This window comes from Ascaphus truei, chromosome 2 (genome assembly GCF_040206685.1).
Source record: "Ascaphus truei isolate aAscTru1 chromosome 2, aAscTru1.hap1, whole genome shotgun sequence".
In the NCBI taxonomy this organism is placed as follows: domain Eukaryota; kingdom Metazoa; phylum Chordata; class Amphibia; order Anura; family Ascaphidae; genus Ascaphus; species Ascaphus truei.
Genome location: NC_134484.1, coordinates 476145683 through 476158673, shown reverse-complemented (window position 1 = coordinate 476158673; position 12991 = coordinate 476145683). Strand labels below are relative to the sequence as shown.

The 12991-nt window shown below is 42.4% G+C and overlaps 1 protein-coding gene across 1 annotated transcript in view; it reads left to right on the top strand.

Annotated features, from left to right (window-relative positions):
- The window catches only part of LOC142488299 (uncharacterized), a 213635-nt gene that overhangs the window by 41969 nt on the left and 158675 nt on the right, over nt 1-12991 (top strand). The window lies entirely within an intron of this gene.

Sequence of the window (12991 nt, the reverse complement as noted above, 5' to 3'; positions counted from 1 at the left end):
CTTCAACAGAAATTAGGCCCTAAAGTGGAACTTACAAGCAGAAGATCACCAAACTTAAAAGATAAATTGGTCCACAGCCACTACTCTATACCAAGCACTACGACATTCCTGTCTACTTTTGACAGGAAGGGCTTTTTTAAATGTGGCTGTCCTGCTTGCAAGTTTACAAAATCTACATCCACTTTTAAGGATAGCAAGGGCATAAAGGAGTTCACGATAAAGCAATTTCTGAATTGTCGATCAAAAGGAGTAATCTACTGCCTACTGTGTCCCTGCAATAAGATATACGTAGGTATGACAACTAGGGAGGTGCGCTTTAGGATAATGGAACATAGTAGGAATATTAAAACAGCTCAAAGGGACCTAGAATTTTTCAAGAAAATTACAATGGTAGCTAAACACTTTCTGCAGGAACATAACGCAGACAATTCGCTTCTTTCTGCATTTGCTATAGAGCGTGTATCCCTGGGAATACGCGGGGGAGACTTAGAGAGAACACTCTTACAACACGAATGCAGGTGGATTGTCATGCTAGGTTCAATGCTCCCAAATGGTCTTAACGACTATTTGGGTTTTTCTATGTTCCTATAATGTGACCTGTTCATTCCATCATCTACCATTTCTGTTTTCATTGCAAGTTAAACCATCATCTTGTTTTTCAATTATAGGTGTTACTGCAGATTCCTCATGGAAACAATTAAGTAATAGTGTTATATACGTTTTATGGAGGATTTTGGTTTAAAGGAATTAGGTTTTGATTTGTTTTTTTTATAATTAATTTATCAGCAGTCTCGACAGTTTTCCCCGATTACCGTCCTCCTTTTATTATATTTGCGGATATTTTGGTATAATAACATTTTCCTTTATTTTTCTGTTTCCCAAACTACAGTATCAATGATGTGTCCTAACCAAGCTGCGGGATGTTTTGTAAAAACTGCTTTAACTTTCGTCTTTTCTTTTCTCTCATCATCATAGATCAGCCTTTATCCCTTATATGCAGGTTGCTTCTGTACTTGCATGGGATGCCACCCTATTGTCCAGATGTGATACTACTCCCCCTATGTGTATGGGTATCCACCAACAAAAGATTAGGATACCAACCAATCAATGAGGATATCTTTAAGGATGAAATTCCTATTACAGATGCACCAAACAAATGCTTTAATAGGTGGTCGTTGCATTGTGATCTAATGGTGTTACGAAGATATAAAGGATGCTGTTACTGCTATCTAAAGTGGACTCATTGTTCTGCTGTGACACTCTGAATGAAGTGTCTGGGCATCTTAACATATATTGCCCATGCGCGAGGACTTGCCCTTACGTTATTGTCCAATAAAGCTCAGAATTCTGCTGAGGGCTATTTTACCCTTTCAAAAATGGCCGCCGCAATAGAGCAATATGCATTGCACATGTGCGGGAAGTAAGGGACAAATCTCGTGAGACTCTTCACTCGTCTGCTATAGGAAATGACATCACTAATGGCAAAAGTCATTACCATAACAAAGATGGCGGGCGCAACAGCTACAACACAGTGTGCATGTGTGGAGATTCATGCACAATTCTCGCGAGGGTTTGATAAAGACACCTCGCTTCAGGAAGTGGATACTGGGAATATCCCAGCATCAAAACATCTTACCACACAGCTGCAAAACACCACCGATACCAATCAACAGCATGTATTACCAAAGTAATTGATTTCATGTGTTATATGTGTTTTTTTGGCGCGAATTTTGTAATTGTCTGCTAACTATTTAAATGCCCCTGCTACATAGCCTTAGTACCACTCGTGAAGAAGGCTTAGTTGCCGAAACGCGTTAGTGGGCTAATTTTAATTTTTGCTGCTGTTGATCCTGCCTGCCTCTGCCCTATTTTGGACTTCCATCTATGTCCTACATGCTTGGACTTTTTCAGTGGACTGTGCTGTGCTGATTTATGTTTGCAGTATCTTTACATCAAGGAGCTGAGTATCTTGGGTTATTTTATCCCTCCCTTTTTTTTGTTTCCCATCTGCTTCAATCTATGTATTTGGATCACTAAATATACTCATTTATATGTCTCCCTTGCTCTAGCATCACCTGAGTTGCAATAGGTTTACATTTTGCTAGTGACATTTTTACTGCTATCAGCATAACACTTATGTTATTTTTTGTGTATTTTTCCATGCTTATTTATGTAGACCTATGATGTTTTTCAGTCTCTTATATATGTGGTGACCGGCCGGTCTATATTGCTTTATTGCGGGAACTTTTGTTCCCACAGTAAGCTAGTTTCTTAAGGGCATCATATTTTCATATTTTTTGGGGGTCTATTATATTGTGTTGTATTAAAAAAATTTTGTTTTTTTCTGTCCATTTGTTTTTTTCATTTTTTAGTTAGGCAGGCTCTCCAGTCAGTTGTTTGTATGTCTGTTATTTCTTTTGAATTTAATTAAAGTACCCTTTCTATTTTTTGCAAACACTTGTCTGAGTGCTACTTTAGAGGTTTTCTTTTTCTGTGTTTCCATATTCATTTCTTTCCTCTAGCACCACCTACAGCTTATACTTTTGCTATAACTTTTTCAGATATATTTTTCTGATTTAGGTAGGTTTTGACTTTGCTTTACTTATTGGTAGTGATGCGGTATTCGCTCTTCTGTTTATGTTATATATATATATATATATATATATATATATATATATATATATATATTGGAGAAAAAGAAGAGAGCGTTCACGCCCCATAGCGTAATACAGCACATTTATTTGGGAAAGGGGGAAGGGGATCGGGGGGGTAGAAAATCCACTCACAAGGGTAAATTAAAATCAAGCAGTGTGTGATATATCACCGCCAACTCTGGTCACTCGGCATCCAGACCCTGCAGTTCAACTCTCACTTGAAGCTGCTGGTAGATGTTCTCTGGTGCGTGTGTCGAAAGGTTCCTTAAAATCAATGATGCAGTCTTTGAGTTCGGGTACTAACTTAAATGTCAGCTGGTCGCAATGTGAATCTGCGCTCGATGCGGCCCGTCATGCGCTTGCGTGATGACGCAGTTCCGTTCCCTGACACGTTTTGTCACGTGCTGTGACTTTCTCAAAGGGTCCTAGTCCGCTCTCCTCTTAGACTGCATTCTAACTCAGTAACAGCTTATTTCAGCTTGTTATGTTGTCTTTAAAGAGTTTTAGTACTATTCTACAGCAGGGAGGACACCACTGTTCCTTTTTAACCCATGCATGTTTATTTGTATTTGTGATTAATACATTTTGTTACCTTTGTATGCTAGAGTGCTATTAGGGGATTCTTTTTTTCTGTGCAGTTTTACATGTTATTATCATCCCCAGCACCGCCAGTGGTGTTATTACTTACACCTTATTGTACTGGTTTTAGCACAGTGTATTGATATAGGTCTGTTGCAGGCTTCTCTGTGTTTTATTTATATATATATATATATATATATATATATATATATATATATATACACACACACATATATATTTGTATGTACATCCCACATATATACACACCTACACACATACACAACATGCTCATTGGGATCAATGCTGTAGGAATGAATGCCCCTATTTGTCCGCCTCTAATAGTCAATACGGACTATGCGGTTATTAATCCCTATATACCAGGATCCCCCTAGATGTCTATTAGACATGGTAGGGATGGTGACACTTAGAAAAGGATGGTTAAATGACTGCTACTGATCACAGGAAGGGAGAAAAAATGAATCTGTCATTGAGGCCACGAGGGCTCAGAGTTTGCAATTTAAAAATCCATCTTGTTTCATGTTGCGAAAGCACTTGATCCCAGTTCCCTTTACGTGGTCCTAATGGAACATGTTCAATACCGGTGAAGCGTAAAACGCCACTGTCACTGTTGTGTGCTGTTATCACGTGGCGTGCCACAGGGGTATCCAAAGAGTTCCTTATTGAACCAACGTGTTCTAATACTCGCACTTTAAGTTGGCGGTGAGTTTTTCCCACGTAAAGTTTTCCACATTTACAATCAACAAGATGAATAACTCCCTTGGTAAGGCAATTTACAAAGTCACGAATGAAAAACGTCTTTGTGCTCGCTGAATTACTAAAGTCTCGTTTTTCTAATGGCTTGGCAGGCCTTACAGTGCCCGCACCGGTAGCAACCATTCGGTTTCTCCCCCAGCCATGTTCTGGCTGGTGCATTTTGAAAGTGGCTGTGTACCAAGCGGTCACGAATGTTTTTTGGACCTTCAACTCACCATATTCGGGTTCTTTGTAAGGATTTTTTTGAGATCACCGTCTTCCAACAGGAAATACCAGTATTTATTCATAATCTGACGAACGGATGACCACTGGTTACTGAAAGTACCAATGAAAAAGATATTATTCTCATTCGTCTTTATTCTTTTCTTATCTGTAAGCAGTTGTGCTCTCGGTGTGGTGAGAGCACGATGGTATGCTTTCTTTATATTGTTGTTACAGTAACCTCTTGTTTGGAAGCGGCATTTCATATCAACAGATTTCTGTTTGAAGCCCTCAAGAGTGGTACAATTTTGCTTAAGCCGCAAAAATTGCTCCATCGTTATGTTCCTTACCATGTGGGTGGGATGTTGACTCTCAGCCCTAAGCAGACTATTGATGAGGGTTTCCGAAATATAGTTATTTCTATATAGCCCTCCTTATTTTTGATTATTGTGAGATCTAGAAAGTCTAGATGTTCCTTATGGTGCTGGTAGGTGAGTTTAAAGTTGTGGTTGTTAATATTCAGTACGTCAATGAACTACTGAAGCTGTATCTCCGTGCCCTTCCATAGGAGAAGCACATAATCGATGTATCTTGCCCACAACTCTACATGCTCAGTGTGTGTTGCCATATTGTCACTGAAGACCACCGTCTCCTCCCACCAACCAAAGTATAGGTTAGCATATGTGGGAGCGACGGTGGTTCCCATGGCGGTACCCCTCACTTGTTTGTAATACTTACCACTGAATAGAAAATAATTACGGGTGAGTGTGAAATAAAGTAGTTTACCCACAAAATCGTTGTGCGGTTTATAAAGGTCACTTTTAAATCGAAGGAAATGCGCAACAGTTTATATACCCACTGTGTGGGGGATTATGGATTTTGGATTATGGATTTTGGGTAGACAGTAAAAAGTTGCCATCTTCTGTGTTTTTATCAAGATAAAATCCATTTCGGTTTTGGATATAACTTTACTGTCTACACCCTCTTGTATGATAGAGTGTAGTTCACTCGGAAATGTCTGAGTGGGATCTGATGGTAGGATGTTATAGCATTCTTTATCTGTTAACAGACGTAAACATTCTGTGGCATAGGCCTCTTTATTTTGTATCACCACATTTCCGCCTTTATCTGCCGGTTTGATAATAATATTTGGATCTTCTTCCAGATCTTTTAAGGCAGAAAGTTCTTTAGAGCTAAGGTTGTGGGGGGCTTTTTTATTTGGAAGTGCCATAATATCCTTTGTCACCAATTTAGTAAACATATCAATGTTTGAGTTCGTGTCTAGAGAGGGCATAAAGGTAGATTTTTTGCGGACATCTGTGAATGGACCTTCCCCTGGTGTTCTTAGACATTCATCAAACAATTTGTTCAAAATACGAAGATTACGAAGATCATGAGTGTCAAGATTTTCTAATGGTGTATCTCTATTAGCAAATTCTTGTCTTCTGCGGAAGAATTTATGTAGTAGCAGTTTGCGTGAAAACAAGTTCACATCTTTAACGCATTCGAAAACGTCTAACGGGCTATTTGGACAGAAAGATGGTCCTTTCTGTAATAACTGCATATGTTCTATAGTTAGGGTCTTAGAGGAAAGGTTGGTTACTTGTAATTTTTCTGTTTGTTTTTCTGTGTAGTTTTCTTGCCCTTGTCCTGATCTTTGCAGGCCCATTTCTCACGATTTCTGTCTGTTTTGCCCCCTCCTTGTCCTTGTGTGTGTGTGTGTGTGTGTGTGTGTGTGTGTGTGTGTGTGTGTGTGTGTAGGGGGGCCTGTGATGCCTAGAATAGAGCTTGGCATTGGTCTCGATGCTGTATCTAAAAAAACGGGCCCTAGGGTCAGAATGTGTAACAGATAGTGAACAGGAAACACAGGAAACACAGGAAACACAGTCACTTTCACTCTGCTCCCACTCAGTAGAAGACTCCTGATTAGTGTTTTCTCTTCTCATTCGATATGTTTTGTTTTTATATCTAAACATCTCTAAAGTCTCTAGAATCTCTAATGTATTTCTTTTGTTTGCGTATATGTATTTCTGCAGTCAGTTTCTCAATATTCTTTTTTTAGTCTGTTTTCTAGATTCTCAAATTCAGTCTGGTTTTTCCAAGTGTCCAGGTCTGCCAGCAATAAGTCAATTTCTACATTGATCGCTTCTAATTTAGTGTTTTCAAATTATATGAGTAATTTCACCAGGTCAGCTGAGCATTGTAATATAATATTTTCCCAGTTTGTAATAAAACCTTGGTCTGTAATCTGGTGGGAGGGAGAAAGGTTCACTCGAAGACCTTGAGAAATCATTTTGGATGAGATGTAATTTTCCAAACTGGCCACTTCCCACTACATTTTGGTTCTTTGACTATATGTTCTTTCCAAATTCGCAAAATATTGTTTAATATCTTCTGTTGGTGTACAGTATCTAATTCTTCTGATATATTATTTGTAAAGATAGTCAAAGCTTCTGCTTTCCATGCTCCAAAGTTTGGTCTATTAGACAAATAGCCTGACATGGTCTAGTGGCTTCACTGTTATTTATACTAGAGTGTGTGTATTGAAAGCAATATAGCTCATTGGTTGGGAGCTGGCAGAAAGTAAGAGGTGATAGAACCTCATAAGCAATGAACGAACTAATCAAAAAAAGGTCTGCCGCTCAACCTAATAAAGAGAAGTAATGTCTGTATAAGTCAAGTATGATGGTGGTGCATAAGGGAAATAAAGTTATATATGAACCAGAAAATTTGTGATAACCTCTCTGTTACACAAATAAAGAATCCCTCTCTAGGGTAACCGCTGCTGTCTCTCAGGCATTCATTTCTGGAACAAACATATCCCTCACTGACTGTTCTACAGGTCCTGTTATAACCATGGATGATCCTAAGATTTCCACAGCAAAGCATCACCCCTCCCTCCCTCTCTTTTCCCCATAGTACCCCATGCAACCTCTGAATTCGGGATTCCCACTCAGACAATACTGTCTCTCATTGACTCTCCCACAGTATTTGAGGTATCCGCTACTGACTGATTGCATGGCTGTTACTACGAACTCGGGGTTATCTCTCTTGGAACCTTCTTTAGTACCTGTTTCTCCTACAGATTCAAAGGACCCTGTGTTCGAAACAGAGGTATTCAGTACTGTCTCTCCTACAGTATCGCGTGAAGCCTCTGACTCTGGGACTTCCACTCAGTCAAGTTCATGTTGTCCTGATCCTTCCTCTGTGCTTGAAGTACCCAGTTCTAAATCCAAGACTTCTGTTTCTAAGTCAGGTTTACCGCTCACCTTGCTTCCTGCTGTACCAGATAAAGTCCGTATGGATCCAAGCTTTCTCACTTTGCTAGCAGTTCCTATGTCCACAGGGCCCCGTGTGGTGCCTGAAGTGTTTCCTTTGGATTTCATATTGTCCTCGCCAAAGATTGAAACACCCCTGTTGGACTTCTTTTCCTTGCCTGTGGTGTCCGTTCCTGTTTCTTGTGCTCCCACAGTGGACACAGGCATGCTTTTCTCTGGTTGTTCTTTGGTGCCTACTGCACCCTTCCCAGATGTCCAGACTTCGGACCTGATGCTCCCTAAACCTCAGATGCCCAGGAATGCTGGCCCCCTACCATTTGCCAGTGCCACGGCAGAAAACTACATAAACTCTACTACTGTGACCCTCAACTTATTTGGGATAACTGGACTGTATCAAAAGAATATCAGTATCTTTCAGTGAACCCAGACATCCTCTACCCTCGCTAACCACTGTCCTGTTTTCCTTGGGAGTAATAGCTTCTCACAAACTTCTACGTACCCATTTGAGCAATGTCATTGCTCTTCCAGGATGTTCTTCTACCACAACCGACCAACAATCACTGTGTCTTGTCTTGTAATGTAGAGAAGGGGATCGGTGTAACAGCCAAACCGAGGAAAAAAGCAGAACTCACCGGCCAAAAAAGATTAAAATAAAAAAAATCTTTATTGAGCTACATAAAAATGTGAAAACATCCACATGAAGTACTGGCTCCAAAACGCCGACAAGAGACGCAGGATCTTCTATGCTTCAGCGTGGCCAAGAGGACAAAGGGCACAGCGACATATCGTGAGTAATGTGTTAACTCCACGCCGATTCATTATTCATTTGGGTTTATGTTTCTATTTCCAGCAGTTTATCTACCCATGAGACTTTGAACACGTCTCTGGGCTTTGCCCTGCTGATTTATTCCCCTACGGGGACCCCTCAACATATCTCTCTAATAGTGCCTATGACTTGTATACCGTGGCTAAGCAATTAACCTGATATTACCCATGCGGCGCTGTTCTTTGAGCTTACAGCCGGTTTGTTTTACTCATCGGTGTCTTGTACTCTGGGACTAGCGCCGACTACCGGGCACCTGTCTTGTGCCTTTCGGACGTCCCTGTTCTGGACTCTCCTGTTCTTGCAAAGCTCTGGATTTCCAAATCATTTTGTGATGCTTTCTGCGCGTCAAAAATCGCAGTACCACAACTCTCATGTATAAAGATGGTACAGGCAGTCCTCGTTTTACAACGCTTCGTTTTACAACGAATGGCTTATCCAACGCTATGCAATGCATACCTATGTTCATTTTTACAACACCAAAACGGCTTAGCCAACACTCTTACGACGCTTTGCAAAGTGGTTTATGTGTATATAATATATATATATATATTATACTATATAATATATTATATTTTTATATTATATATTATGTTATATTATATATATAAAACAGTATATGCACTATATAATTTGTGTAAGCTGCATATCTTATTGTCTGTGTAAAATATTTTGTGTATTATAGCATTAAAAATGCCTTCAGGAACAGAACCTTTCATTTAAACAGTGTTCCTATGGGAAAACCTGTTTTGCTTTACAACGTTTCGCTATCCAACGCCATTTTAAGTAACGCATTGTGTCGGATAACCGAGGACTGCCTGTACTCGCCAATGAACTGCTGGATTACTTTTCTACTTCCCGTCTAAGACAGTTCACAAACAATTCCTTGCCCCCCAGGTATGAGTGATCCTGTTTGCCCGGAGTTCTCACCGATGGTACTCGCCAATGAACTGCTGGATTTTGGGTCTACATCCCGCCTAAGACAATTCAGGAACAATTCTACGTCCCCCAGATCTATGAGTGATTCTGTTAGCCTGGAGTTCTCACCTAAAGGGGGTGGGGGAGATACTGTAAGGAATCCGTTCCTGGTTTTGGCTGGTTTTGACTGCCACGTCCCATGACCGCCAATGGTATAACTGCACCAGCATCAGAAGTGTCTTCAGTAGTGGAGCCCAGATCTACCTCCTCCGCGGGGGAATCCAAGACTTCTTTTAGCCCTCTGCAATGCAGCACAAATGGGTTCCATTCGCGGCTTGTCGGGGAAGGGGTTGGTGTTGATGCTGCTCACCTTTGCATACGGAACGACCTTCGCCAGGGACGAGATGACCTCAGGCGCATTGACAGCGGGCGGAACATCACCAGCAGGAGCGAGGGATGAGTCATCAGGCGCGGGATCGGTGGAGGTACATTTATCGCCGTTGCACCCACGTGGTCCCGTTGTTGACGCCAGCACCGCAGCCTCTGTGCAGCTATCCTCCGCAAACAGCAATCTCTTTTGGCTGGAACTGGCCAGCGATGGCACCAGGGATATCGCTTGATGAGCCTCATCCACACCGGCCGGCATGGAATCGGGTAAGTGCACGGTATTATGGTATGGTGAAGCGGGACTAAGTCGCAGAGACCCAGCTCCCTAGTCAGCACTCCCTGCGTAGTGTTCCCTGCAGCAGTCAACTCTGACCCATAGGTCAGGGCAGAGCATATCTTGGACCAGCGCCATATAGTCCCTGGCTACATTCGAAGATGACCACTGCATTGCGGCCTGCAATTTGTGGGTCAACCATGTATAGGTCCGCACCTCTTCTGGATAGAGCATGGACATAGACGGCTCACCAAGGGTAAGCAACTTCGGCTGCAGGTAAGGGACTTTGCACAACTGACAGCGGGAAGAGATATCCAGTTTCCCCCCCAGATGGTCACACAGCGGGCAGACTAGTTGGAAAAAGTATTTGCAATTCATCTGCAACAATAGTAGTCCCCCATGCAGTTCAAAACGTCCAGCCTTGACAAAGCACGCTCAGCAAAACGTACGTCGGCATGTGACGTCATCATGTCAAAGCGGCGGTACCTGTGCTCGTGATCGGAGCACTACCGCTTCCAATAGTACACTCCTTACAGCTATGTATCTGCAATAGCTTGCCTTACTGATTTTAATATCTAATCCGTAGCCACTGGTTCAAGTTACACACTATACAGCACCGTTATTTGTAACTCGGTGCACCGCTATTAAGCGCGAGTACCGGGGCTACTGCACGCAGACGGATACATTTTATGTTTGTTCCTAAATGTGGTTACTACGTATAACAGGCACTACTTGTGCACCGATCTGTTATGTTCCTTACCGACCTGCTGACTTTGGTTAAATGTGATTTTGGGCTAACCATGTACAGGCTAGCCCTTAATCCAGACCATGTACTGTATATCTAAGGGCATGTGTGTCGGTTAACTATTTGCCACCTCTTCCCTAGCCGATTTGTTGCTCTATTACAGTACAAGCACTACATGTGCAATACAAGTGTGCACTGGCTATATGCCATTGGTCAGGATAGGATTTCTGGCTAATCATACTAAGACTAGCCTCTAATCCAGACCACCTAGAGTACACCTAAGTATAGGTGTTATCAACACCCAGTGTTCTACTGGACTCCTTAGCTAATCTATATATCACAGCCATTTACCACCTGTGTGCTGCTGACTATTATCAATGTAGATGGTGCTACAAGTGACTAGTAGCACTTGTTGAGGACTACTCTGTTCCAGACTAGGTGTTTCATGAGGATTTCATCTGGGTTCCATTAGGAGCGGGGGTTAATCAACAGGGCTTCCCCCCCCCCTATCCAGATCCCATATTGCACGTACGGCCCAATTACCTAGATTAGAGTGTCTTAAGGAGATACTATCAATACCCTATTGGTTACTACTGATTACCTTAGGCACTCGATGTGCACTGGCATATGTTCTAGTGGTTCTATGCCCTTGGTCAAGTGTGTTTTTGGGCAAACCACATACGGACTAGCCCCCTACCTTGACCACATGTGCACTTTACATCAAGGCAATTGTACCCGATATCGAGCGGCTTACTCATTCATGTCCTAAGTTGATGTGGCTCTTCTAGTACATGCACTGACTGTGCTCCGCTGTAGTTGGTTTCAGTACTTCACAGTACCACCTACCTTTGGAATTGTCTGGCCATTGCTCAAACTACCCCCATTACACTTGGCCTCACACACTGTAGCCTAATCGTGTTAGGTTTCAGTTCGGACTACTACGACCTAGGGTTGGAGGCATACCCCACTCATCTCCTTGAGACCCTACGGTACTCTTGCCAGGGGATCACGAGTGTGTTTATCCCTCACAGGGGATATTACAGCTAGAGGTTATTAGGTAGGACCTATACAGAGCCAACACCATTAGTTCAGCATCACACAGTGATAGCCACTGATCCACTGTACGAGGGTGGAATATTTGTACCACCCACCTTTGTTATCCGTTCGGCTTCTTTTAATATTTCGCTTTCTAAGTTTTGGATCTATTTTGAGTCTCATTCACACTTTGGACTCTATAGCGTTCTAATTTATTTTATATTTTTTGAGTTTTTCTCCCAATAAAATGTTTTAATTCACTCCCTTCACTGCTCACCTACTTGATACTCACTGCACTACACTTGTCCTATATTTGTGTTCTATATCTGTGATCAGTACAGTGAAAGAGTGCTCTCCGTTGGGGTCCTTTTTCTTTGTGTATAATCACAGCGGGCAGACTAGTTGGAAAAAGACTTTGCAATTCATCTGCAGCAATAGTAGTCCCCCAGGCAGTTCAAAACGTTTCCGCCATCTCTGGTACAGTGTTACTGGGAGCAGTAGTAAACACAGTCCTCACTTGATCAGTCACAACGTGCCTGTGTTGGGGTGGTAGCTGCATATGGCTACAACCCATGTGGTGGCTATTATATCAATGCCTCCTCCCCCTGATGGATCCAGGAGTCCCAGGCAATGTAAAAGGGGCACCGCTATGGCTTTCGCGCCAAGCCACACATTTTGCAAACAGGAAGCTTGCATCTTGCAAACTCACCACGCGGTTCTTTTCGATTTCAGCGGGAACCGCTTTCAGACCTCAGAATCCCTCCGGCTGATCCAATTTCACTTGTGTGCATGCTGGTAGCTCCTTTTTGCAGGTTCTGGTCCCAGACCAGAGATCCACACCGGGCCTAACCCCATATGCATGTGGCTGATACAGTGGTTTTTAGGCACAGCCCTGGAACAGGTCAATAAGGGGAGTACACACTGGCATTGTCCTCTTGGGGTTCTGGTCCCAGACCAGAGATCCACGCCAGACCTAACTCCAGGTGCACTCGGCTGATACCATGGTATCAAACACATCTCAGCCTTAGAACAGTGCGGTCGGACATGGCTCTGATACAGTGTTTCAGGCACCTCTAACATTTAGAGTGTCCCAAATGGCTCTGATACAGTGTTTTTCAGGCACACCTCAGTGTAGCAGCGGTTGGCTTGCAATCTTGAGCTGTATACTAACCCTGGCATATCCTACTTGCAAACAGTTGGCAATATCTGGCTTGGATACAGTGAGTGCCCCCATTCACTTTTCCTACAGCGTATCCCATTCCGTTTAGGCTATCCCTGTCGATTATCTCGGCAGCACCTCCAAATGTAGCACCATTACCCACA